Source organism: Tupaia chinensis, unplaced genomic scaffold (genome assembly GCF_000334495.1).
Source record: "Tupaia chinensis unplaced genomic scaffold, TupChi_1.0 Scaffold000702_1, whole genome shotgun sequence".
Taxonomy (NCBI): domain Eukaryota; kingdom Metazoa; phylum Chordata; class Mammalia; order Scandentia; family Tupaiidae; genus Tupaia; species Tupaia belangeri.
Window position 1 is genome coordinate 2,289,364 of NW_006160225.1, and position 9,545 is coordinate 2,298,908.

A 9,545-nucleotide genomic window follows, 5' to 3' on the forward strand; every position below is an offset into this window, starting at 1 on the left:
TAGTTAACTTTAGTTACATATTTTTATTTGACCAGAGAGGGACAGAGAGAGAGAGAGAGAGAAAGAGGGAAAGTGAGAAAGCAAATCACCAGGTCCTGGACTCGAATTTTGGTCAAGCCTGTGGGAGTCCCACACCCTTAATCACCACGCCACCTGCTGGCCCCAGAAGTTTACTTTTATTAAATTAGCTAGAAAAATGTGAAAAGTAAAGCTTCTGTATTAGTCGGCATTTAATTTTTTTCTTTTAATAATTACTTATTTTATTTTATTTATTCATTCATTTATTTTTTAATTTGACCAGAGATAGAGAGTGAGAGTGAGAGAGAGGAAGTGAGAAAGCAAGCCACCAGATTCAGGACTTGAACCCTGGTCAGCCATGTGGGAGTGTCCAGCGCCTTAACCATCATACTACCTGTTGGTCCCAGTTTTTTTTTCTTTTTTTTAAGATTTATTTTATTTAACTTTATTTATATATTTATTTATTTATTTCAATTTGACCAGGTTAGAAATAGAGAGAGAGACAGAGACAGAGAGAGAAAGTGAAAAAGCAAGCCACCAGGTCCAGGACTAGAATCATGGTCGGCCATGTGTGAGTCCAGCACCTCAACCACCACACTACCTGCCAGCCCCTTAGTCGGCATTTTCTAAAGGAACAAAATCGATTGGATATTTGCATCTCCTGTTCTGTCTACACAGAGCTGATTGGACAAGGAATCTTCAAAACATTCATGAAAAATGCATATTTGGGGGAAAAAGTACATGGATTTCAAAATTTTCCTGCACTGAAATAACTGATGCAATAATTTCATTTAAATATAGATAGATAGATAGATGATAGATAGATAGATAGATGATAGATAGATAGATAGATAGATAGATAGATAGATAATAGATAGGTAGATAGATATCTCGCAGGAGGGCATGTGTGCGAGCCAGAGACAGAGAAAGAGATGGAGAGAAGTAGAAGAAGAAAGCACCCCCTGAAGGGGTGTGTTCACACCACTGTCTCATCTATTCCGTTTCTCCATCCCTTTGGGATTTGGGGCATGCGCGCATATGCCTGGTGGGGTTTTCAAGGACCAGGATTGACACCATGCCATCCGTCATGTGGCATCCAGCTCTAAGACCATGGGGTTGACCCAATACGTTTGTCCTCAAACTGCCTTCTCCTGTAAATATAACACATACACACACATGTTCATATGGTGTGTGTGTGTGTACACTAATCCTCACATGATTACGGAGCTTGAAAGGTTTATAAATCTGCAGAGTGTCCCTTGATTTGAGGGCCGGGCCGGGTGTCATAGACTCGGAAAGAGCCAGCATTCCAGTTCAAGCGCTCTCATGAAAGATCGTTTTCTCTCACTCAGGGCAAGTACAGATTGGTCCAGTCAGATTTCAACTAATCGCATGAAGATCACCCACATTGTGGAGGTTCATTTGCCTTACTGATTCTACTGGTTTAATTACTAATCTCATACAAAAACAGTCTCTCAGAAACTTCCAGACTAATGTACAAGCATGCATCTGGGCATCTTTGGCGCAATCAAGTTGAGACGAAAATTTAACTGTCATTGTTTATAATACCTTTTTTCTTAATTAATTCAGGAGACCCCTACAGTCTTCTTTTTTTAATGTACTGGCTGATGACTATAATAAAAATATTAATTAAAATATGTGTGGCTGGCAAGTGGCGTCGTGGTTAAGGGCATTGGACTCTCACATGGGCGACCACGGTTCAAGTCCCAGAACTGGCAGCTTACTTTCTCACTTTCTCACTCTCTCTCTCTCACTTTGTCCTTCTCTGGTCAAAATAAAATAAAAAACAGTTAAATAAAATAATTCTATAAAAAACATAGTTCAAGAAAAAGAGTGCAGGGACCAGCAGTTGGCGTAATGGCTATGTCACTGTCCAGTGACGACCACGGTGTCACTGTCCACGTAGTCGACCGCGGTTCGCGTCCTGGACCTGGTGGCTTAAACTCATGCCAGGCGCGTGTGCGTGGGTGCCCAGGATCCTCAGAGGAGAATGGAGGAGAAGGGATTGCAGCGTGGCCATCACCCCTGGGGGTGATTTCTCGCTTTCTGTCTCTCTATCTCTCTCTGTCTGTCAGGCGAGCGCACGCGCCCTATAGCAAAAACCTCTCCAAAAAAAAAAAAAAAAAGAAGAAGAAGAAAAAGTGTGCAGTAAATTTGAAAAAATTGGTTTCATTATATACATCATAATCTCATGTCTACTTTGCAGCAGCTGCAGACTCAAGACACTGGGTATTGCCATGTAATTTCCTATACTGTCTTATTTACAGACACTAAAGCTCTGTATAGCAAGGACGGGATGAGAGTTTAAGGGATACTGAGCTTGATGGCTTTTTCCAATCAATGTCAGTTGAAGAAACACCTGAGGTCGGCAGTTTGGGGAAATTCTCTAAGGGAATGGGAAATAAATTACTCCAGTTCAAGTCAGGCTTTGATTTTACTCTTGCACCATTTCATCTATATCTTAAATTTCTTTCTCTTTCTTCTTCTTTTTTTTTTTTTTTTTGGTTGTTGTTGTTATGGGATGCTTGTGTTTACCAGAGAGAGACAATAAAAGAGAGAGAGAAAGAGAGAAAGCAAGAAACCACTCTCTGGAGGGGACAGCCTGGGATTTGGACACATACACATGTGCCCAGCATGATTTTCAAGCTGCTGGGTTCAGGACTTGAACCGCACAGTCTTGTAGGCTGGATCTAAAAGGATTTTTAAATATAAATTTGATAGAACCTAAAACTTTTAATGCTCTCTCTCTCTCTCTCTCTATATATATATATATAAATATATACATACATAAAAACAACATATATACATCATCTCCATATCTTTTGCTATCATTTTAAAAATAAACCCTTCAACACTAAATTTCATAAGACAATTCATAGTTGCAAAACCGGACTAAAAGAAATATTAAGGAAACTTCTATGATTAAGGAAAATGTCACCAAATATAGCTTAGATCTTGGGAAGGAATGAAAGTTAAGTATGTGAGAAATGTAACAAGTAACATCACGTAAAGACAACTGACCATTGGAAATTATGATACTATATCATGAGGAAATAATAAATGTATATGTAAAATAAATGGCAAATAGCCAAATACTAGGGGATTAAAACTACAGCCATGTACTCATCTCACGGTTACCTGAAAATGCATACATTTCATCTTTGTTGTTTCGAGAATAATTTTACCAGCCTTAGAATTTGCATCAATTGTGTGTGCGTGTGCTCCCATACTTGAATTTCCTTTTTTCTTACCAGCACTTTAATGATGTCACTTCAGTGTTTGCACTTCTCCATGCTATTCTTAACAAGTCAATCAAAATTCATATAATCTTTATCTTCATAAAATGTGTGTCTTTCCTACATCTGCTTTCAGAATATTCTTGTTAACCTTTTTTTTTCCTTTCAAATTGAGGTATCATGATGTGATTTTATTTGCTGCTTAGAGTTGATTGATCTTTGAGGCTCTTCCATAAAAAAATAAATTTTATGAAATTTTGAAATGTTCTAGTCATTATTATTATTATTATTATTTTGGAGAGGTTTTTTCACTATAGGGCGCGTGCACTTGCCAGACAGACAGAGAGACAGAGAGACAGAAAGCGAGAAATCACCCCCCAGGGGGGATGGTCAAGCCACAGTCCCTTCTCCATTCTCCTCTCAGGATCTTGGGCACGCGCATGCACACGTGCCCGGCGTGAATTTTAAGCCACCGGGTCCAGGATGCGAACCGTGGTCGACTACGTGGGAGTCCAGCGACATAGCCATTACGCTAACTGCTGGTTCCCTAGTCATTATTTTCTTAACTATTTCACTTTATTCTGCTTCTTGTACATAATTGTACATGTATAAGAAGTCATTTGATGCTGTCTTATATGTCAAAAGGTGGTTTTTTGATATTTTTAAAACATATTTTGTCACTTTGGAAATATACATAGTAATTCAAAAATATAAGTTATCATATGGTTGGTTTTATTGGTTGTTTTATATTGTCATTCTGAATATAAGTCAACCTTTCCTTTTTCTTAATATGCTCATTTAACAAATTACTTTTTAAAAAATATATCTCGATATCCAACAGGGTCAGTGTTTAAGAATTATTTAACTTTCTATGACAAAATTTAAAAAATAAAGTTTCTTTAAACACACTATGGGAACACATCAGGAGAAATTATTGAAGACATTTGTTTATTTATATTGTGTGTCCATATTATGAAAAAAATATTATAAAATATTGAGTCACTTGTAATTGCAATTTTGTAATATTCTGCATTAATCCCGTAGATCACAATTCTCTGGATAGATAAACATAAGGAAATAGTTTTCTACTAAAGATAAATTTTTTTTAAAGAATTACTTATTTACTTTTATTTTTCATTCATTTTATTTTAATTTGACCAGAGAGATACACAGAGAGAGAGAGAGAGAGAAAGAGAGAAAGTGAGAAAGCAAGCTACCAGGTCCAGGACTTGAACCATGGTCAGCCATGTGGGAGTGTCCAGTGCCTTAACCACCACACCACCTACTGGTCCCCCTAAAGAGAAATTTAAATGGACAATGTAATTGTTCAGTGATAAGATCTCAATTATTTCTCCAGGTGTTAGGAGAATTCATTCTCACTCTTAGATTCATTTCCACCGCAGACCTGCCACTCTATGTGGATCTCTCAGTCACCCATATGCTACTGAAAATATGTGTACTCTAAAAATTGCAGTAACAAAATCATACACAATTTCAAAATAGCAAGAGGAAAACTCAATAGGCCAATGGAATCATTTTATGACTTTGTATAAATTACCATGTAAAAAATATGTACAATTAGGCAGCAAAAATAATCAAGGAAAAATACATAATGTATTATGAAAAAAAATTCTGAATTTATCATTTTTCATTTTTATGTTTTAAAAAAATTTTGAAAGTATACTTGATTTTAACATTGAATATGCACCACGCAGAAATATTCCACATGTAGGAGTTAGTGATTATGTTACATCGTGGTTTAAACATTGGTTAAAACACTGTAAGGTATTATGTTTCTATTAGAGAAAAATAAGGGGAATTTCCTTCTATTATCGCAATTAACCAATTAAAATTGGTTAATTCAATGTAGAATTAATGTTGGAGTTTATAAAAAAGTTCTGAGATCTTAAGTCAAATTTGTATGTTAAAATTAGTAAAATGTTCTCACCTTTGAGTTTTTTAATATACATATTTATAGATATATGTTTTATATAGTTATATATATTATATATATGTTTTATATATATTTATACATTATATATATTTATATATATGTATGAATATGTATTTTATATACTATGTGTATTTTTTTTAGATAGAAAAATTTTTGCTATAGTACACATGTACTTGCTGGAGAGAGAGAGACAGAAAGCAACAAATCACCCCCACCGCAATCCCTTCTCCTCCATTCTCCTTTTGAGATCTTGGGCACGCACACAAACATGCCCAGCGTGAGTTTAATCCACCAGGTCTGGGATTAGAACCATGGTCAGCTACATGGAAGTTCAGCGACATAGCCATTAGGCCAACTGCTGGTCCCATGTGATTTTATTTTCTTATTAATTTTTAAAACCTCATAATGTAATGTCAAATATAAACATCTCTGATCATGAGCAATATTTTTAAATTCTTAAGTAATTCCATAGATTAGCTTTCTGTATATGCAAATGTGCCAAGGGATTCTACCCAGAATTTACATGATAAAAGTAGAAATAATATGGCAATGATATGGCTGTTTGTGATATGAGTAAAAAAATTAATCATATCAATCTTTATCTCTTCTTTTTTGGGAAAAATAAATGCAACAACATTGAAGAAAAAGATAAATTTAAAAAATTAAGCCATGGCTTTGTATATTTCATTTATAGAAAGAATGTCAGGGCCAGCAGGTGGCATGTTGGTTAATGTGCTGGACTCCCACATGACTGTCTGCAGTTCTAGTCCTGAAACTGGCAGTTTGCTTTCTTACTTTCCCTTTGTCTCTTTCTGGTCAAATTAAAGAGAATAATAACAATAAGTAAAAATTAAATAAAATAATTCTAAAAAGAAAGAATGTCACTATTTTTCACAGAAGGAATATATCATTGGTTTACTAAAATACACTGAGCAATACCTGTCAAAAGTGACAGCCAAAACTGATTTATACACTTGACTCAGCAATTTCATAACTTGTGGTTTTGAGTGCTTAGGAAACTTACTCAATGTTCTTAATTAAAGAGTTCTATGAAGCCACTTTAAAGTTAATTCAAACTAAACAATCTACTATATTTGGCCAACAATTAAATATAATCCAAGGAAGCAGAAATGTCTTTCTTTTAAGTATACTTTATCTTGTTCAGTACTCTAATTTAATAAAACCATAACAGGTCTTCTAAAGGTGATATTTAGGTTCTATGTGGATAAAAGGTAGAAGAAAGTAAACACTAAACTGATTATAGACACTAAATTTATAATTAGAACTGATCACTCCAAAGTAACCCTAGAAGCCACTGATAAAATTAAGACAACGAAAATGAATATTTTTGCTGTGTTTCTTTAGAACATTGAAATACTTCTCTTAGTCCAGGCAACGCGTTCCTTAAGATGACCTAATATTATAGGTGAAACTTTTTATTTCCCAAAATACTGATCATTATCATATTTCTAATGAGAGTAATAAAACCTAATACTTTCATAAAACCTTTCTAATACTGGAAATCTTGAATAAAAAATTTCAAAAATGATTTTTTATTTTAATTTTATTTACTAATTCAAGCATTAACCAATACTTACTGTGTATCTACTGCATATTTATAAATAAGAAAGCCCAATTAATATTCCCACTATGATTCTTTATAAACCAAATATGAAATACTTGCCATATTCCAGTTGCCTTTCTCCCCAAACGCCTTGATGTATGGCACTTAATCCTATCCCACTCTCTAGTGAGATGGTGTCAGAATATGTGGATGTCTTATGTGGAGGTTGTTTTCAAACTGTCCAAAATATCTGTGTTCAAAGATGGCTTGAAGAAAGTCTAAGCGTTTAAAAGGCCCTGACACAATATTGTGGCCTTGGACCCAGCAGGTGATGTAGTGGTTAAGGCACTGAACTCTAGCGTGGTAGACAGCAGTTTGAGTCCCAGACCCAGCGGCTTGAAACACACTGGGTTCACGAGGGTGTGTGTCCAAAATCCTGAGAGGAGAATGGATGAGGTTGCAGCATGGATTATAGTGTAGCCATCCCCCCTAGGAGCTAATTTCTCACTTTTTCTCTCTGTCTCTCTAGCATGTGCATGCACCCTATAGCAAAAATCTCTCTAAAAAGAGCTTACACCATACTGCTTCTGTTGTTATAGAGTCATAAAATTATACACAACTATAAGACATATTTTGAACATTATCTTTAAAATTCAGTATTTTGAAATTTTGAAAGTTGTTTGTAAACTGTCAAGAATTATGGAGTATGAGCTAAATTTTTTTGCTATGTAAAGTAAATGTTTGTGGAAAAATGTAAAAATAAATAACTGAAAGGAAAAAAAAAGAAAAATAAATAAATAAATAAATCAAAAGATTACACACACATACACACACATATACATAAGCCTTTTCTGACTTTGCACTAGAAATCACATAGTACTATTTCAGCCCCATGCAGCCCCACGTAACTTGTAGTAGTAGTATAGCCTACCCAGATTCAATAAACGGAGAATTAGACACTACTCTTGGTCAGGGAGTGGTAAGTTCACATATCAAATAGTAGATCATTCAAGACGAAGGATGTTGTTGAGGCCATCTTTACAAAATACAATTCACTTACATGAATATAACAAATTTAAGACTAGTACAAGATCTGCGAGTGGAGTCCATGGCATGCTTGCTATTATTTACTAGACAGAATGGGAGAGATCATGTGTATAGAAAAATGCACATATTGTTTATAAAAACAGAAGACGCTAGAAACCAAGTCGTCATCAACATCTTGGGGTACCTCTCATGGCAGCTCATTCTGATGATTGGGCTTTTTAAGTACTCGTTGAGCTGCAAAGAGTGACTCTTCTAACATTTGTTTCAAGTTCTTAAGATGTAATCGAACACAATATATTAAAGGTTTCAAAATCCTATTGAAAAAAAGACAATAGGGAAACGTTTCTTTTCTTTTTCTTTTTTTTTTCCCCCTCTGGAGAAAGACAATACCAAATGCCCAACACTTCAGTCAAATGTTTGCCTTTAAAGTCAGAGCTAATGTGAACAGTTGTGGCAAAATTCTAGTTTCAAAAAAAAGAGACTAATAAAATGTAGAAATAAAAGTTATCTTTGAGAATAATGATTTAGCAGTAACAAAAAAATTCTAATAAATATTCCATGAATGTTGATCTAACCCAAAAGAAAAAGGAAAAAGGTTAACTTTGTTTTTATGAATGCTATTCTAATTTCAACTTACTCCATGCATTATTAATGCTGGATTATACATTCATTCTGAAAGCTAGATTCAGGAGATTTACCCTGAAATCTTCATTCAAGAAAAAGAAAACGGGAACCAGCAGTTAGCGTAATGGCTATGTCGCTGGACTCCCACGTAGTCGACCGCGGTTCGTGTCCCACATTCATTCTGAAAGCTAGATTCAGGAGATTTACCCTGAAATCTTCATTCAAGAAAAAGAAAACAACAACAGAATATTATGGATACCATGAATATTTAGCATATGGAGTATCTAAAGTCAACATAAATGGAGGAGGAAGAAAGATAAGCAAGAAAAAGTGATATTTGGTCTTGGTCTCTTGCAATTTCATCTACATAAAATATTGGACCCATCGTGTTTGATGTAGAGCTGAATGTTTTTTTCTCTGCAGAACATGTTTTTTTAAATGTCTATCTTAGAAAGGATTTCCCAGGAAATACAGCTTGAAATGAAGATTTGGTTGGATCGGGTTAGCAGGGAATGTGCTCATGAACAGCACAGTTAAGGGAATCAGACAAAAGGACTGAGCAGAGCAAGAAGTTCAGCTAAAATTCAGTTGAAACAGAGGACCGACCACTCTGGCTTTCTTATGGTATTCTCCATGGTAATTGAGAGTCTCAAGAAAACCCTGTGTTTGAGCCAAACCTACACAGGATCAGGCCACACCAGGTGGAACTCCGGAGCTGTCAGGGCCTTTTAGAAATAGTCTTAATCCCTCAACTAGTCATTGGATGGAAGCCATTTCTCAGAAAGGGGTACAGCTTTGGGTGAGGGGGATCCCTTCTGCAGAGAGCAATTCCCTCAATGTCTCAAGCTCTTCAAAGTCAACATGATTATCATTAAATTTATAAATCCCTTCAAAACCCGATTTTCTCCTTACCTTCAGTACAACATTTTACAAACCATCTTTCTCTGAGCCTCTCCCCTTGAAACTCTCAAACCTACAAAATTTACAGAATTTAATATCTCTTCAATATCATGCCAATACACATTATTCTTTTTATAATTTAAATTTATTTATTTACATTCACTCACTGTACATCATTACA